Source organism: Xyrauchen texanus, chromosome 35, assembly GCF_025860055.1.
Source record: "Xyrauchen texanus isolate HMW12.3.18 chromosome 35, RBS_HiC_50CHRs, whole genome shotgun sequence".
NCBI lineage: Eukaryota > Metazoa > Chordata > Actinopteri > Cypriniformes > Catostomidae > Xyrauchen > Xyrauchen texanus.
Genome location: NC_068310.1, coordinates 4546822 through 4566199, shown reverse-complemented (window position 1 = coordinate 4566199; position 19378 = coordinate 4546822).

The window sequence follows — 19378 nt, the reverse complement described above, 5'->3', positions numbered from 1 at the left end:
TAGGGAACAAATAAACCTTCAGTTAAAACAAAATGTGTGTTTTTTTTAATGTCTTTATCTGAAATCTTAGTAATTCATTTTTCAAACACCATTTTATTCTAGAAATTCTTATTTTAAGCTTATAGGTTTATTTATACAAAGTGGAGACAATAAAATGTCAATATACAAACATGCATTTCAAAGGGTAATATCAACCCTGAAAATTTTTTTATTTAACACGTCTTTTTCAAGATGCCTTTCCGCTCCTGTGTTGTTTCTGGATGCGGTTGATTTCTCTCCACTTCTGACGGTCATAAAAGCTGCCTCGCGTGCCTGGTCTGCGATAACATGCAGGCAGTGTTTTATGAATGGTTCATGTTCTAAGTGTGAGAACATAGCCATGGCAACATTGCGGTCACGGCTTACTTTTCTCACGAGAGAAAGCCACTTCAGCCGCCCCCCGCGTTGTTCCTTTTTCCCATGGGATTGAGGACGACCTGGCTGGTGCTGAAGACGATTTGGGGATGACGACGGGCTCGGTTTTGCTGGATATATCACCACGAACCACCCGCCCCCCGGCACGCTTGCTTGCTTCCGTCTGAGCTCAGGATGAGTGTGGCTCGCCTCGTGGCCAGTCGGCATTCTCCCTTAAGCCCTCGGAATTGGATATCGCCGCTGCATCGGAGAGTGTCACAGCGCTGTGCAATGCTCTCAGAGCCACGAAGGTCACAGCAAAGGCACTCGGGCGGGCGATGGCCACCCTCGTGGTCCAGGTGCATCACCTCTGGCTGAACATGGTCGAGATGCGCAACATCGACAAGACGCGCTTTCTCAACGCCCCCGTCTCCCAACTTGCACTCTTCGGCGACACCGTCAACGACTTCGCACAGCAGTTTTCAGCGGTGAAGAAGCAGATGGCAGCGTGCTCGCTGAGGGCGTCCCCCTGCAGCTAAACAACAGGTAGCTCCGCCTCAACCCGGGCCCAGCTCTCAGCCCCAGCATTGAGCACCTCGCAGGCAGCGTACGCCCCCCGTCTTCAGGACCCCTTCCAAGACCAGGAAAGCTCTGAAGCGCTCCTGAGACAGGCGACCCAGGCAGTCAGACATTCGCTCCGGAGCTGGTACCAAGACCACTCCGTCCCCCAGTGGAGGGCCGGAAGGAGAATCCTTGTTTCATTTGCCACACTGCCTTCGGGCTGCGGCACCCACATTCTCAATAAAGAGCGATTTCCTCACTCCCTGGGTCATCCAGGCGGTGTGCGCCGACTGGTGATCTAACGACACCCCAGCCCCAAAACTCTACGGTCCTGGCTCCCCGGACGCAGTTCCCTTGCCTCCGGCCCCAAGACTGCTCAGCCCCGGCAGGCCAGCGCTGACGAATTCTGAAGTCGCCTCCTTAGGACCTCTTCCTCAGTCTCTAACTCGCCCCCTGCTGGGTGCGCGGAGCAAGGTAAGTGCTTTGAGTCTTTTCTCAGCACCCAAGCCTCGGAACGCCCTTCTGCCTCCCGAGGCATTATTACCTGCTCCCCCCACCACGAAGCCCTGCCCGGTATGTCAAAAGCAATCGTCCCATTAGTGCCCCTTGCGCGGACTTTAGATGCGTGGCTTTCACTTCCCAATCCGTCACGCTGGCGGGCCAGAACCATCCGTCTCGGCTACGCGATTCAGTTCGCCCGGCTCCTGCCTCGTTTCAGTGGTGTTCGCTCCACTTCTGTGCGTGGCGAGAAAGCCAGCGCCTTACGAGCAGAGATCATTTCCCTGCTCCTCAAGGATGCGATAGAGCCCGTCCCTCCAGCCGAGATGGAGAAGGGTTTCTACAGCCCTTACTTCATCGTACCCCCAAAAAAACGGCAGGTTGCGACCAATCTTGGACCGGACCTCAACCGGACTCCCATTCAAAATGCTCACACAGAAACAGATTCTTACGACAGATTGGTTTGCGATTGTAGACCTGTAGGTCGCATACTTCCATGTCTCCATTCTGCCTCGACACCGATCCTTCTTACGGTTCACGTTCGATGGCCAGGCGTATCAGTACAAGGTTCTCCCCTTTGGCCTGTCCCTGTCCCCTCGCGTCTTTACGAAGATCGCAGAGGCAGATCTTGGCCCGCTAAGGGAAGTGTGCATTCGCATACTCAACTACCTCGACGATTGGCTCATCCTGGCTCACTCACGAGAGTTACTGTGCACTCCCAGGGACCAGGTGCGCACCTCAGCCGTCTAGGGCTTCAGATCAACTGGGAAAAGAGCAAGCTCGTTCCCGATTCAGAGCATCTCTTTTCTCGGCATGGAGTTAGACTCAGTCTCAATGACAGCACGTCTCACCAACGATCGCGCTCAGTCAGTGCTCAGGTGCCTCGCTCTCTTCGAGCCCAGCACAGTGGTTCCTCTAAAACAATTCCAGAGGCTCCTGGGGCATATGGCATTCTCAGCCGCGGCCGTGCCACTCGGGTTGATGCATATGAGGCACATACCGTGTGACAATCACCCCTTCTTGCCATCAGACTTTCAACCCTTGGACAGACCTCTGCTTTCTGTGAACCGGAAACCCCTTGCAGCAGGTTCCCAGACGTGTTGTGTTGACCACAGGCACCCCTTGACAGGGTTGAGGCACCTCTGGACAGGACCCCGGCAGCGTTGGCACATCACCTGCCTAGAGTGGTTGACTGTATCTCTTGCCCTATAGAGGTTTCTCCCACTAATCAGGAGCAAACACGTCTTGATCTGTTCAGACAGCACCGCGATGGTAGCGTACATAAATCACCAAGGCGGCGTGCGCTCTTGTCATATGTCACAACTCACCCGCCATCTCCTCCTTTGGAGTCAGCCGCGACTCAGGTCGCTACGTGCCACTCACATCCCTGGCAACCGCAACACGACGGCGGACGCGCTGTCGCGGCAGGTTTCGCCCAGCGGAAAGTGGAGGCTCCACCCCCAGAAGGTCCAGCTGATATGGGACCAATTCGGCAAGGCACAGATAGATTTCTTTGCCTCCCAAGACAACTCCCACTGCCCCCTCTGGTACTCCCTGACAGGAGCTCCTCTCGGGACAGACGCGCTGGCACACAGCTGGCCCCGGGGGCTGCGCAAGTACGCATTTCCCCCAGTGAGCCTTCTTGCACCGGTGCTGTGCAAGATCAGGGAGGACGAGGAACAGGTCATCTCAGATCTTACAATCCTCACGACAGCACCTCCCTGGAAAAGGAAGGACCTTCTTTCTCAGGGACGGGGTACCAGAGCTCCCTCCACCAGGCAAATTTACTCCTTAAAGTGGCGCTTGTTCACAAATTGGAGTTCTTCTCAAGCCGAAGACCTGCAAAGGTGAGCAGTTCGGTCAGTGCGTTCATTTCCTGCAGGAGAGGAATGAAAGCACCAGGTCGTGAGCCTGCAAGCAAGCTGTCCCAGGAGGAGGCAGACCCAGCTGTCCCCCTCCACCTTGAAGGTGTATGTAGCTGCTATCGCAGCCCACCACAACGCAGTAGATGGCAAGTCCCTTGGTAAGCACGACTTGATTATCAGGTTCCTGAAAGGTGCTCGGAGACTGAACCCTCCCCATCCTAGCCTGTTCCCCTCCTGGGATCTCTCTGTGGTCTTCTCGGGCCTTCAGAGACACCCCTTAGAGCCGCTTGATTCAATTGAGCTCAAGGCCCTCTCCCTGAAGACGGCCCGCCTAATCGCGTTAGCCTCCATCAAGATGGTTGGGGACCTGCATGCCTTCTCTGTCAGTGACACCTGCCTGGAGTTCGGTCCGGCACATACTCACGTTATCCTGAGGCCTCAACCGGGCTACGTGCCCAAGGTTCCTACGACCCCCTTCAGGGACCAGGTCGTGAGCCTGCAAGCAAGCTGCCCCAGGAGGAGGCAGACCCAGCCTTCTCATTGCTGTGTCCGGTACCTGCTTTGCGTATCTATTTGGACCGTATGCAGAGCTCTAGATGTTCTGAGCAGCTCTTTGTCTGCTTCAGCGGACGGCGGAAAGGGAACGCCGTCTCCAAACAGAGGTTAGCTCACTGGGTCATTGATGCTATTTCCTTTGCTTATCACACCCAGGCCGTGCCCGCCTCCTTGCAGGTTCGAGCACACTCTACGAGAAGTGTGGCATCCTCTTGGGCACTGGCCCATGGCACCTCCTTAGCAGACATCTGCAGAGCAGCGGGCTGGGCAACACCCAATACCTTTGCCAGATTTGACAATCTCGGGGTTGAGTCGGTCTCGTCCCGTGTTTTGTCAGGTCCGAGCCGGTAGAACTCGGTAACACGGCACAACCGACTGGGTGTTCCGCTTGCACACAGCGCCCTTCACCAAGTTGATCCAGTAAGCCTTCTATCCCAGGTTAGCCACAAAGCGTTGCTCCCTAGATGTTCTCCTCCCTAACCTTCTGGCCGGCGAATTCAGTGGAGCAATTCGCGGCCAGACCCACTAGCTCCCTCGCATAGTTCCCTTTTCAGACAAACTCCCCGTGATGTATTTCCCACGGTACGGCCCCCCTATCGGCGGGCCCGCATTTCCCTTGGGCAGCCCTGCTGCCCCGGTCGCCATGCTTGTAGTATCCCCCCTCATTAGGCTGGACATACCACTGCGCCATTTCCCATGTACGGCTTCACAACCCTCGTGGTGTATTTGCCACATGTTACCTCCCCCTAGAAAGATGCGGCTGTCAGGCTTGCTCCCATGCTAATCATGTAGCGCCTGTTCCCCCCTTAAGGGGTGCAGGGAACCTAAGGTCTGTATGTGACACCTGTTTGGGGGCGTTGGGGAGGGCTACGTGCAGCCAACACAGTTGCCTCTAGCACGCAGTAGCCTGCTTGCACCTGTCTCAGCAGTTCACGTAACACGGTCATTGCGTGGCGTTTTTATATGGGACCCCTTGTGTCACTTCATTCGACACAACGTCGAGTGAGTGACAGAAGGGGAACGTCATGGTTATTGGTGTAACCTCCGTTCCCCGAGGGAAGGAACAAGATGTTGTCTCCCTCCTGCCACTGCACTAGATCTACCACTGTAAATGGCTGTACCTTATTTTCAGCTCCTCAGTGCAAAATCCTGACTGGCACTCACTGCCCCTCTTCCCTTTATACCTGAATGTTTGGGGCAGGGCATGCAGATTCTGTCTGCCAACTTGACATTGGCCATTTCTCAGGTTCAGAGGTACGGTACCCCTTGTGTCACTTCATTCGACACAACGTCTCGTTCCTTCCCTCGGGGAACGGAGGTTACAACATTAACCATGACGTTTCTCGTACATTGGTCCTGAATAGGGAAAAAATTATTTCTTGAACATTCAGCAGTAACCTTTTCAAAAGAATGATTAAAGATACAAATATCTTCCTGTAATTTAATTAATTAATGATCAATTGCACCATTTCCTGAGAATGACCCTTGAACACCACCCTTATGTTTTGATGTTTCCAATGCCAAATCCAATATATAAGTCTACACAGTGAAATTCTCAGTATGAAATGCAGACTTCTCCATGAACATATTGTCCCCAACTACAGGAGCATAAAATTAACACTGAAGTAGTGTTGTAAATACTCTGTAGTGTTTAATGTTGAGTTGCCCATGCAGTCAATTAAATTAAGTAGGAACACACTCTATGTGATGATTGGCTACTAGTGATGATGATACCTGCATGGCAGATCTAGAAAAGTATTAATAGGGTGGCATGAGGACTATGAAGGGTGGCAATACCAAAGCAAGCACACATGCTGTCACACCCTCTTAAGTCTCCTCCAATCCCATCCTTCCTCGATCTAATTCCCCCGAACTTCTGATTAGTATTCTCACCTGTTCATCGTTTCCCTATCAGCTATTCATCTGTGTATATCTCACCTGTTCATCAAGTTTCTTCCTAGTTCAGTCATTCTTTGTCTAGTCTCCCATTATATTCACTGTGTTTGTATATATATATATATATATATATATATATATATATATATATATATATATTCTTCCTTCCTTCCTTCCTTCTTTGTGGTGTCTAGATACCCTCATTGTGGATTACTTGGTTTGTTTTCCTATCTTTATTTTCCTGTTATCGTTTGTTCTGTTATTGCTTCTCCAGTTGAGTCAATAAAGTCCCACGATTGGATGCTACCTTCGCTTGGTTCAGTTCCTCTGTGACACATGCATAGTTCTTCTGGATTAAGATACCAAGTGTCATTGCATCAAGTACAACTGTAGTTCTTTAATTGAAGTCACTGTCAAATATGCCCTTGAATTTGCAATACAGTTGCATTTCCACAGAGAGATCACATAGTAATAATGAATTTTATTTTTTACATAACAATATTATTATTGTAGCAGGTGGGTTGAAAATAATCACCACAGGATACAAAATTATCTTTTGGGGGAACAAATAAATAAAAAATAAATAATAAAACAGTGGTTGATAAGGGCCGCATTGTATAAAAAGACCCCAACAAATTTTTTTTATATGGAAATTAAATAAGGTACAAGGAAATATTGTAGAGGCCAGTCCTCACGCGTGTAAAATGTGGTCGAACTTCACACATGCAATCCATATCAATTTCAAACAATTATCAACCGATGAACAAAACCAGGAGCTCTATTGCACAATGTATGTTCTCACATTTCTAAAACGAGAGAGTCCTGGAAAACAGGTGTCACAAAACTGTGTTGTCGCAAAACTCCGGTTTTTAAAGGGGCCACGTCCAATTTATGATTAGCGTTAACTTACATAAAATTTCTACACTTGGCTACATTATTATTATTATTATTATTATTACTAATAATATATCTCTCAGAGGGCCACTGAGAGATCCCAGGAGGGGAACAGGTTTGCCTCTAAGGAACCTGATAATCAAGTCGTGCTTACCCAAAGACTTGCCTTCTACTGCGTCGTGGTGGGCTGCAATAGCGGCAACATACACTTTCAAGGTGGAGGGGGACAGCCTCCCCTCCAACCTCTCCTGCAGAAATGATAGCACTGACCCGACTATGCACCTCTGTGGGTCTTCAGACCGGGAAGACCACCAATTCACGAACAGGCGTAAAGTTGCCTGGTAGAGGGAGCTCTGGCCTGGTTGATCATGCCTACGACTTGTTGTTTGTACAAATGTATATACAAACGTTCTTATTCAAATAAACATATACAATAATACACACATACATGTAATAGTGCAGACATGCACACAAACATAAAAAGTTGTCTTGAACTGACGAGACAGGTGCAAGCAGGCTGCTGCGTGCTAGAGGCAACTGTGTCGGCTGCACGTAGCCCTCCCCAATGCCCCCAAAAGAGATGTCATATTCAGACCTTAGGTTCCCAGCACCCCTGAGGGGGGAACAGGTGCTGCTACATGGCTAGCATGGGATGAAGCCCGGCAGCCGCAGCCTTTTCTCTCTATGTCTCTCGCATAGGATGTGAAGCGGCTGGAGCTATCTTAGCGCTATGTATGCGCCGGGGAAGGTGGTTTTTCCCGGTCCTATTCTTTCAGGGGGAAAAGACCCTGTGAAGGCCACATCCTAGAGGAGGTAACTTGTGGCAAATACGCCATGAGGGTTGTGAAGCCGGACATTCGATACATCACAGGGAGTTGCCTGAAGAGGGAACTAAGCCTGTGGAGCCCTACCCCAGTACAGAGCACCTGTGGCTCGTAGTGGATCTGGACGCAAATTGCTACACTGAATTTGTAGGCCAGAAGGCTAGAGAGGAGAACATCCAGGAAGTGACGCTTAGTGGCTAACCTGGGAGAGAAGGCGCACTGGATCAACTTTTCCAGCTGTTCCGTATTACCGAGTTCTACCGGCTCGGACCTGACAAAACACGAAAAACGAGACCGACTCAACCCTGGGATTGTAAAATCTCGTAAATGTATTGGGTGTTGCCCAGCCCGCTGCTCTGCCAATGTCTGCTAGGAGGTGCCATTGGCCAGTGCCCATGAGGATGCCACACTTCTTGTTGAGTGTTGATCGAACCCGCAAGGGGGCTGAGTCTGGAAGGCCAAGGAAATGCCGTCGACGACCCAGCGGGCACCTCAGTTTGGAGACGGCATTCCCTTTCCGCCATCCACCGAGCAGACAAAGAGATGCTCAGAACATCTAGAGCTCTGCATGCGGTCCAAATAGATACATAAAGCATGTACCGGACACAGCAAAAAGAAGGCTGGGTCTGCCTCCTCCCGGGGCAGCTTGCTTGCAGGTTCATGACCTGATGCCTGAAGGGGGTAGTAGAAAACTTGGACACGTAGCCTGGTCGCTGCCTCAGGATAACGTATGTGCATACCATACTCCAGGCAGGTGTCACTGACAGAGAACGCTTGCAGGTCCCCAACCCTCTTGATGACTAACGCGATCAGACTAACGCGATCAGGAGGGCCATCTTCAGGGAGCTCAACTGAATCAAGCATCTCGAAGGGGGTTCTCTGAAGGCCCATGAGGACCACTGAGAGATCCCAAGAGGGGAACAGGCTTTGCCGGGGAGGGTTCAGTCTCCGGGCGTCTAGGGAACCTGATAATCAAGTCATGCTTACCCAAGGAATTGCCATCTACTGTGTCATGGTGGGCTGCGATAGCGGCAACATACACCTTCAAGGTGGAGGGGGACAGCCTCCCCCCCAGCTTCTCCTGCAGGAATGAATGCATTGACAGAACTGCGCATCTCTGCGGGTCTTCGGCAGCGTCCCCGTTGCAAACGGCACCCCAACCCTGTTTAGAGGCATCTGTGATAACCACGACCCATCTGGACACCTGCTGCAAGAGGACTCTGGTCCGCAGGAAGCAGAGGTCTGTCCAAGTGTTGAAAGACTGATGGCAGGAGGTGGTGATTGTCACACGGTATGTGCCGTGGCACCATGCCCATCTCGGGACTCGAGTCTGTAGCCAGTGCTGAAGCGGTCTCATATGCATCAACCCGAGCGGCTGTGGATGCCATATGTCCCAGGAGCCTCTGGAATTGTTTTAGCGGTACCATCGTGCCGGGCTCGAAGGGAGTGAGGCATCTGAGCACTCACTGGGTGCGCTGGTTGGTGAGGCACGCCATCATTGAGACTGAGTCTAACTCCTTGCTGAGAAAAAGATGCTTTGGGGTGAGCTTACTCTTTTCCCAGTTGACCTGAAGCCCTTGACGGCTGAGGTGCCTGAGCACCTGATACCTGTGAGCGCATAGTAATTCTCGAGAGTGAGCCAGGATAAGCCAGTCGCCGAGGTAGTTGAGTATGCGGATGCCCACTTCCCTTAGCGCGTCAAGAGCTGCCAATGTGACCTTCGTGAAGATGCGAGGTGTAGGGTAATTACATATAGAATTTAAAATGTGTATTTTGCACGCATTTTACCATCATAATATGTAGGGTAATTTGCACGCATGATAAATTTAGGAGGGGATTTAGGGTCTCGAAATATGTGAGCTATGAGCTAAATTAAACTGCCCTTATTAGGTAAGGAAATGTATAACAGAATTAGTTGCGTTCGACAACCTTTATAAATTAGAGAAATGACAAATAACTCAGAAGATTATCACCTGCTCCTGGAGAGCTACCTTCCTGCAGAGTTTAGATTCAACCCTAATCAAACACACCTGAACCAGCTTATCAAGGTTTTAGGATTACTTGAAAATGACAGGCAGGTGTGTTGGAGCTAAACTCTGCAGGAAGGTTGCTCTCCAGGAGCAGGGTTGGTCACCCCTGATCTAGATCAATCAACCAGTGGTGCTTTTGCTGTCGCCATTACTGCATACTCCTGTTCTAGATCATAGGCTAAATATAGAAAACTTCTGAAAAGTTTGATCGAGGACATCTCTCTTTTTTCTGATAAACATCTAGATAATTTTATTGCCCAGCCCTATTGATAACATTGCATTAATCACTCACAGCAGCCCAATAATCTCAGTGATAGATAGTTAAATTACAGGCTATGTTATAGACACACAGAATCAAGTAAGCAGGAATATGAAATTTAATTTGCTATGTTTCTTCAAATTAGAGGCTGTATTAATGCTGACTTGTATTAATTTATCTGGCTTGAGCAAGATAAACTCACTTAACACAATCAAGTTGTTGGCCTTTTTCACTGTGGAAATCCCTTTCCTAAACTGTGTTTTAGGAATACTCCACAAAGTTGGTGCTGATATACAGCTGCCATTCAAGTTTTTTTACGTGTGATTTGATTTGAAGGGAGTCACTCTCCCTAGACAATCATGTTGATAGATAAAAATAAAATCAGGACAGGGAAGTAGCAAACACATACGGTGAGAAAATAGCACAGTAAAAGTACAGTTACAGCACTTAAAATGAACTCAAGTAAAAGTATACCATTTTTAAATGTTATACTTAAAAAAAGTAAAATTCTGGGGGAAAAGTAGTTAATTACAGTAACATGTGTATTTGTAATTCATTACTTTACACCCCTGGTGCAGAACCACAGAGCATGGGCCATGTCTCCATCCTACAACTGACATCACCAGCAGGTAGGTGTGTCTTTTAAACCAAGCATAAACAATCTAGAGGTAGTCTACTAGAAACTATGCAAAATCTTAAACTGAATAAGGCATACCCTTGCATCCCTAGACATTTTTTTCTATTCTTTCCCACTCCCCATCCTCCAATACCAAGTTTATCAATTTCCCATAACCTCTGGAAACCCTAAAGAGCTGTTAAGGCCCCATCACCAAGACTCTGAATCAATAAGCAATATATTGATGCTTTATGCCCCTTTCCAAAGGCTGTGAGCACCATACAGAGGGTGTTTGTAAGGTGGGCTTTAAGGTCAAATAAGCTTTATTGTACTGCCACCAAAAATAGTAAAATTAAATGGCACAACTGTAAATACCTGAAAAATTTCGACCTAGAAATCCCAAATTGCTGTGTTATATTTTCAAATGATCTCAAAGCTCAATTTTCATAAAGATCTCCAAGTATAACAACACCCTTCTCCAACCATTCTTTCCATCAAAAGGGTGACTTGTTAATACACAATTTGAGGTTCAGCCATATGCTTGAGGAAACATTTAGGTAAATATCAAAATTTAATTTATGGGAAATCTTTGTCCGTACTGAATGTAAATGTGTAATAATGAGATGCATTTTTTACTTCTCCAGGCAGTTTTATGGAAAGACATTGTAATGGTGAGATTGGGGCAAGGACCGCTTGTTCAATGTAGTACCAGGGAAGGGCTCTCTCAGGTGGAAGAGACCAATTGGCCAAGTGTCTAAGATTAAAAGCATAGTACTAAAGCAAAATATGGGGCAGCCTAAACCTTGTTTGTCAATTGGTCAATGTGATTTACTGAAATGCAACCAAGGTCATTTACCATTCCAAATAAAGGACTTAGATCTTCTTTCGATTTGTTTAAAATAAGAAATAGGAAATTCTAAGTGGAGTCATTAAACTGACTCTGAGACTGAATCTAAATTACACGCTTTAGAAATTTGGTCAAGATGAAGGCGACCCTCAAGGCTGCTTTTGACAAAATTGATGAATTGGAAAATAGAAGTAGGAGGTGCAACATCAGAATAATCGGCCTGTCCTAGGGCGAGGAAGGTAATTACCCTGTTCTGTTTTTCAAATCCTGGCTGCCTGGCCTGCTGAATATTGACTTTAAGCATATAGAATCTGCTCAATCCATCTTAAAGCACCAACCTGCCCCAGGTGAGAGAGCCCGCGCTGTGATCCTGAAACTTAATAACTTTCAGGATAAAGTCCACATCTTACAAGATGCTTGAGCTGCCGGAGAGCTACTCAACTAGCAACATACCATCTCCATCTACAAGGACTTCTCGGCTGTGATCAGATCATTAGGAAAAGGCAGGCATTCGGGGCAGTTAAAAAAATGCCTCCGCGAGAAGGGAGTGGGCCTTGCCATGATCTATCTTCCGGTCCTCAAAGTGCAGTATGAAGGTGCCAAGTTCTTCAAACAGCCGAGCGATGTGGAAAATGTTCTGTCTAACCTGCCTGTCTCAACTCCCATTCACCAGACTGATACATCCCATCTCGAAGTGGCTGAATGACACTTAAAACAAACTCTGCTAATATTTTTCTAAGGGACCCGAATGATATGCATGTAAGGAAGTTTGATTATTCAGAGGAAGTAAGGTATGAACATTTCCCGATTTCACGTTAATGATGGCCACTTCTGTGATAAATAATGAGACAGGACTGGCTAATATACAGGTGAAACTCGAAAAATTAGAATATCGTGCAAAAGTTCATTAATTTCAGTAATTCAACTTAAAAGGTGAAACTAATATATTATATAGACTCATTACAAGCAAAGTAAGATATTTCAAGCCTTTATTTGATATAATTTTGATGATTATGGCTTACAGCTTATGAAAACCCCAAATTCAGAATCTCAGAAAATTTGAATATTGTGAAAAGGTTCAGTATTGTAGGCTCAAAGTGTCACACTCTAATCAGCTAAACACCTGCAAAGGGTTCCTGAGCCTTTAAATGGTCTCTCAGTCTGGTTCAGTTGAATTCACAATCATGGGGAAGACTGCTGACCTGACAGTTGTGCAGAAAACCATCATTGACACCCTCCACAAGGAGGGAAAGCCTCAAAAGGTAATTGCAAAAGAAGTTGGATGTTCTCAAAGTGCTGTATCAAAGCACATTAATAGAAAGTTAAGTGGAAGGGAAAAGTGTGGAAGAAAAAGGTGCACAAGCAGCAGGGATGACCGTAGCTTGGAGAAGATTGTCAGGAAAAGGCCATTCAAATGTGTGGGGGAGCTTCACAAGGAGTGGACTGAGGCTGGAGTTACTGCATCAAGAGCCACCACACACAGACGGGTCCTGGACATGGGCTTCAAATGTCAAACGTCTTACCTGGGCTAAAGAAAAAAGAACTGGTCTGTTGCTCAGTGGTCCAAAGTCCTCTTTTCTGATGAGAGCAAATTTTGCATCTCATTTGGAAACCAAGGTCCCAGAGTCTGGAGGAAGAATGGAGAGGCACACAATCCAAGATGCTTGAAGTCCAGTGTGAAGTTTCCACAGTCTGTGTTGGTTTGGGGAGCCATGTCATCGGCTGGTGTTGGTCCACTGTGCTTTATTAAGTCCAGAGTCAACGCAGCCGTCTACCGGGACATTTTAGAGCACTTCATGCTTCCTTCAGCAGACAAGCTTTATGGAGATGCTGACTTCATTTTCCAGCAGGACTTGGCACCTGCCCACACTGCCAAAAGTACCAAAACCTGGTTCAATGACCATGGTATTACTGTGCTTGATTGGCCAGCAAACTCGCCTGACCTGAACCCCATAGAGAATCTATGGGGCATTGCCAAGAGAAAGATGAGAGACATGAGACCAAACAATGCAGAAGAGCTGAAGGCCGCTATTGAAGCATCTTGGTCTTCCATAACACCTCAGCAGTGCCACAGGCTGATAGCATCCATGCCACGCCGCATTGAGGCAGTAATTAATGCAAAAGGGGCCCAAACCAAGTACTGAGTACATATGCATGATTATACTTTTCAGAGGGCCGACATTTCTGTATTTAAAATCCTTTTTTTTATTGATTTCATGTAATATTCTAATTTTCTGAGATTCTGAATTTGGGGTTTTCATAAGCTGTAAGCCATAATCATCAAAATTATATCAAATAAAGGCTTGAAATATCTTACTTTGCTTGTAATGAGTCTATATAATATATTAGTTTCACCTTTTAAGTTGAATTACTGAAATTAATGAACTTTTGCACGATATTCTAATTTTTCGAGTTTCACCTGTATATTACCTGTGCAAACAGCCAGGAACAGTATTATCTTTTGTATTTTCTGTTCTGTATGAGTTACATACTGGCAACAGGGGGCATTAAGAGATGATAGGAAGAAGGCAGACTATCTTGAGTATTTTACCTTAAGTCTGATTAAGTATTATTTGAAACTGTTATGGCGGGGCCTACTGCTGTTTCCGGCATTTTTAACATCCATGACTGCATGACTTGTATTTGTGTTACTTGTATGTCTTCTAATTTTTGATTTCACCTTTCTAATGAAATATAGTTGCAATTAAATAAGACTTGTATGTAGAATAAGGTGAAGGGGCTCCTCTTTCTTTTCCTCTTCTGACATACAGATTGGTACATCAGATGTCCTCTTCATGATTCCTGCATCCCGCTCTTACTTGAATAAGTAACTAAAGGGATGAGGGCCCCTCTAGGGGGGTATCACAGACTTTTGAATATTAGAAATTTGCATGATCTCATAAAAATGTTGTGACTGTCACTTAGTAGCTGTGGATGGAGGCCCCTCTAGGGGGTTTTCAAAAATGTAATTTTAGTCTGCTAAGCATTGCCAATCATTGGTTTCATATGTCGTTGCAGTGAACAACTATTATTGCGGCCCATGCGGGCCCCAGGCAATTGCCTGACTTGCCTGTCCCTTATGTCCGCCTTTGACTGTCACTTCTGGGGCTTAATCATGCCTCCTCTGAGCTTATTCAGGGCCAATGACGATTACACTAGGGCCAAAAAAGGCCAAATGGGAATTAAGGCATGGTCAAGTCAAAGACAAAGTTTAGCAAGACACTCTGGCATCATTTTATTATTCAAGACAGATGTGGGGTATTCCTACTTGAATTCCCCTCACTCAGACTATTGTAACTTCTATTGCCAGATGCTTGGAAAATGACATTTAAACAACCAAAACTACAACACTCCCGTTAGCATAACAGTGGTTTGACTGTTTCCTAGCAACTCAACTGATAAACATAAAATAAACAAAGCGGTGCCCAAAGGATAAACTTTCCATGGTTCGAGATCATGAACAGTGTGCTGGGACATCATCCTGCTGTTAGTGGAGAGACCACTCAGGACACCATGGCAGCTCAAATCTGTGAGTTTTCAATGTTAGATTATCTTGCTAGCTAACTAATATTTCCATCCAACACAAGCTTGATACATTAACATTGTTGTTTGTTTTGGTTAGTGAATTCGCACCAGGGTGACATATTAAAGGTTTTAGGACAACACTGTGGGGGTTTTGGCCCGATGGTGGGAATGCAGAGTGATTTTGATCTCACGGCTAGTGGTCCAAGGCTATTGACCCCAGCTGACCAGTTTATGGCCCTGGCTCTCACTTGTCTGATACTGTAAAAGCGGCAACTGTATATGATGCAGACATAGTATTTCACAGCTATACGTCAGTAGTGTTTATAGTTACTTGCATTATCATTCATGATTTGCAATCCACGCTTTTGAATTTGTGCAAAAATCACCAATCAAACAATCAGAACATGCCTTTGGTCTGATCGTTTGAGTGGTGATTTTTGCCCAAATTCAAAAGCGTAGATTACAAATGTATTTTACATGGTGTCAAAAGAATAATTTTATACCATGATACTGATAGGGTTGGACACTACGTTGGTTAGATATTCAATGTTAAGTTCAGAAAACATGCAAGCACCTGTCATGTTCACTGTTGTCTTTTGTTTTTGTGCTTTTATGTTGAAGTTTAGTTCCTGTTCCTGTTTGGTTTTTGTAGTCCTTTTGTAGTTTCATTTTATGAATGGTTTTCCCCTGATTAGTTCTCATTCCCTGATTGTTTCCCCAGGTGTTCCTCATTCCCTTGTTTGTTCCTTTATGTATTTAAGTCCTTGGTTTCCCTGTTTCCAATGTTAGTTCTTGCATGTGTTATGCTCTGTGCTAGGTTTCCTTTGTTTTTCTTTGTCCTGAGTTTTCCTGGTTTTATTAATAAAAGCTGCACTTAGATCCGCATTCTCTGCCTGCCTTTGTCACAGAAGAACTAACAGATGGCTCTAGCAGCAATCTTCCTCCAGTTGAGCCGAGCGAACCTCCCTTTAATTGAATACTCATGAATGTTTTGCACCATTTCCAGATGCACTGGATATGTGGACCGACACCTAAAGTTCATCTACCAGATTGACCCCCTTGCCCATGGATGGGAGGAGTTCCCGGAGACTGGTGAATACACTTGGATGGAGTACGTGGCTATGATTCCTGAGGGTACTCTCAACGGCCAACGCCCACGCCTGCCACGGCCAACGAGCTGGAAGTCTCGTCTGTCCCAGAGCCAGCGTTGCCAGCTTCGTCCGCCCGGAGGAGGAGGAGGAGGAGGAGGAGGAGGAGGAGGAGGAGGAGGAGGAGGAGGAAGAGGAAGAAGAAGAAAGGTTTCTGCTCCCCAGTCTCCGCCTGCCACGGTCAGCGAGCCAGCGCCTGTAGCCTCGACAGTCCCAGAGCCAGCGCCTGTAGCCCCGACCCCGCCTCCCAGGGCTCCGCCTTCCATGGCTCCACCCCCTGAGCCTTCCACAGCTCCGCCTTCCATGGCTCCGTCTCCAGGGCCTTCCACCTGTCCTGTGGCCGCCCCCCAGGCCCCCTGACCCAGTCCCCATCCGTTGGACTGCGTGTCTGCCCCTTGTGCCCCCCCTTGGACTGCCTGTCTGCCCCTTGTGCCCCCCCTTGGACTGCCTGTCTGCCCCTTGTGCCCCCCCTTGGACTGCCTGTCTGCCCCTTGTGCCCCCCCTTGGACTGCCTTTTTGCCCCTTGTGCCCCCTTGGATAATTAGATTTTTAATTATAATTATCCATATTTAAGTCCTTGGTTTTCCTGTTTCCAATGTTAGTTATTGCATGTGTTATGCTCTGTGCTAGGTTTCCTTTATTTTTCTTTGTCCTGAGTTTTATTAATAAAAGCTGCACTTAGATCTGCATTCTCTGCCTGCCTTCGTCACACCTCCAAATGCTAATTTTAGATTTGATGTTGGATTGTTTGATGTGGACAGAATATAATGTTATGGAAGGGTGAGTTAACATAGAACACTAATGTTTTGCCTAGTGTGTCCTTAAAAAGTGAAATTATTTTTTTGAAAATATAGCAGTCAAATGCTGAGTGAGATCTCTTCATGTTTAATTATAAGCCAGTGGCTAGTATTGTAACGAAGGACTCAATATACGACAAGACAATAAACTAGTGATGTGACTTTTAACACGGAAGCTACGATGCTTGTGTCGAAAAAACTGCACATTTCATATTGAAGCACTGTAGCAGAGCTTTGTTAGTTTTGGGAAAACCCACATGATCTGTGATGTCCGAAGCTTCCACATGACTGCTTTGGGATCTGGTTTAAAAAAAGAGCAAATCCCTGTACAAGTTTGAATCCAATACAGTCACGTAAGCCGATTTCACTCCCCTGTGAATAAAATATTACTGCCCAGCCCACATTAATATTTTTTTTCTAGTCTACACATTAATAATCAGTTTACAACTTACTCTCATACATTGTTATTATTTTTAACATAACTTATTAGTAATTTCTTATCTCTTATATGAAGCCTTGGAGGGAGATGGTGAAATCCAACCAAAAGACTTTTAATTCAACAAAACACAACATAAAAGTGCTTTTTAGCATAACCAAAACATAAACGTAAACGCACAAACACTGCTGCATGCCTCTCTCTCTCTTCACTTGGTTATTACTGATTTATTTAATTATAAACACTTTTGTGAACAAAACACAAAAACAACATAATAGCATTGATTATGAATTTTATTGCTTCAAAACTTGTGCTTCTCAATCGTAAGGCTGTATCCTATTTAGGCTGGATATATGGGCTGTAACGTCTTCAAGCACCGTTGAAGACCACCTCAATTGTGAGGAACCTTGGAAGGCAGCCTCGTTTTAGTTCGGCATATTTTGGAGGATGCATCAAGTACATCATCTATGGCAATCAATCACCCACAATAATCCCTTGCACACGTACACATTTTTTTTTTTTAAATTGCAGAAAACGAGCTGTACTGCTTTCTTCCACCATTTCTACAAAAACTTGTAGAGGATCAGCATAATTTCCACATCTGTCATCTTCGATGTCACTTATTTTCTCTTCAAAGCTTTTACGCCATGACCGCGGAGTTGGAAATCTTTATGACGTATGTGCACTTGCTAGATCGTCTCATAGCCCTGAATGTTGAGGAGGAGCCTGGTCTACAGCCTCAGAAGGACTAGTCTAGGAAGGACACAGCCTAATCAGGCTGCAAAGTTCCAACTGAGAAGCACCCTTTGACAGCCATGGTGGCTTACTAAGTGTGCTTCATTTTTTTGACCACCAGATGGCAGTAATTTGAACCACATACAGAAGCTTTGAGGAATGAACCAGCTGAACAATCAACATTAAACTTTAATAACAAACTGAACTCAAACATAACATAAAATGCAAATCAAACAAAGATGTGCACACACACACAACATTTGTAGGCCTGATGTACTTAGTGTGGAGGGACCACAATTTTCAGCCAATGTCTGCAAAGTGGCACAAGTAGGCAATGAGTAAGAGCACATTACACTGCTGTTGTCATGGCTCTGGTGAGTTTGTCGGTTTATTCTGTGTGTTTTGTTATTTTCTCTCATTGATTGTTCCCATTGATTGTTCCCAGGGGAACGCTGATCATGCCACTAATTAGAGTGCTTTTAACACCTGGTTCTCCTCTAATTCTCTTCCACTTAAACCCTTCGCGTTCTCAGTATCCTTGCTAGATTGTTGTTTGATACCTCACTCTCGCTGTCTAGTTGATCCTGTCTTGTGGATCTGTTTGGTTGCCCATCTCTGCCCACGTGTCGGGAGGGTGGTTACCTTCCAGCTTGTTGTATGCTTGTTCTCTGTGCTCCTGAATCTTCAACAAAGGACTCCTTGTCTCTGCCCAAGTGTCTGGAAAGTGATTGCCTTCCAATCTGCTGGCCGTTTTTCTCTGCTCCTCGCTAAGCTTCTCTGGAGGATTCCTTCGAATCTGCTCCTGACTTCCACAATGCACACACTCGTCTACGAACACATTCTTCACGGCTCTGCCCATTGTGTGGTTACGGCACGAACTCATTCCCAAAACTCCTTCCCTCGAATTACAGCCGGTGCTGGGATCTCATCTTCACTAGCACAGTTGAAGTTATAATTTATTGTTAATAAATCCTATGAACCGTTCCTCTGGGGTCTCTTTGTCTCGCTCTCTGATGGCTGTGTTTCAGTTATTGCTTGAATCAGAGATTGCAAGTCAAGGGAGACAGGAAGAATTGCTTTCTGAGATGAGAGCAACTATACTCTCATAATGTGAGAATATGAGGAAAAACTTAAATAAGATGAATTGAGATTATATGACTTGTGGGGTCAGTCCATTTGTAAATCTTTAATTTGATGATGCTATGTCTCTCAGCCTTTTGTTTATGGCATTTAATTAAGTCATCCAATCAGGACAGTTAGTACTTTCACACAAGCTTTGAGAATAAAAGTGCCCTTTTGGTTAAGTACATTTCATGAGTTCACTGGTTCAGATAGACCTGGAGATCTGAGGGATAGACATGCAGTATATTCAATTGGCTCTACTGTGATTTAAAGTGTTTTTGGATTGTTCAGCGGGCAAAACATTGAAAAAACATAATTCCAAGAACATTTAGTAGACAAAAAAACTCCAGACAACATGGGTTGTGGAAAATCAGATG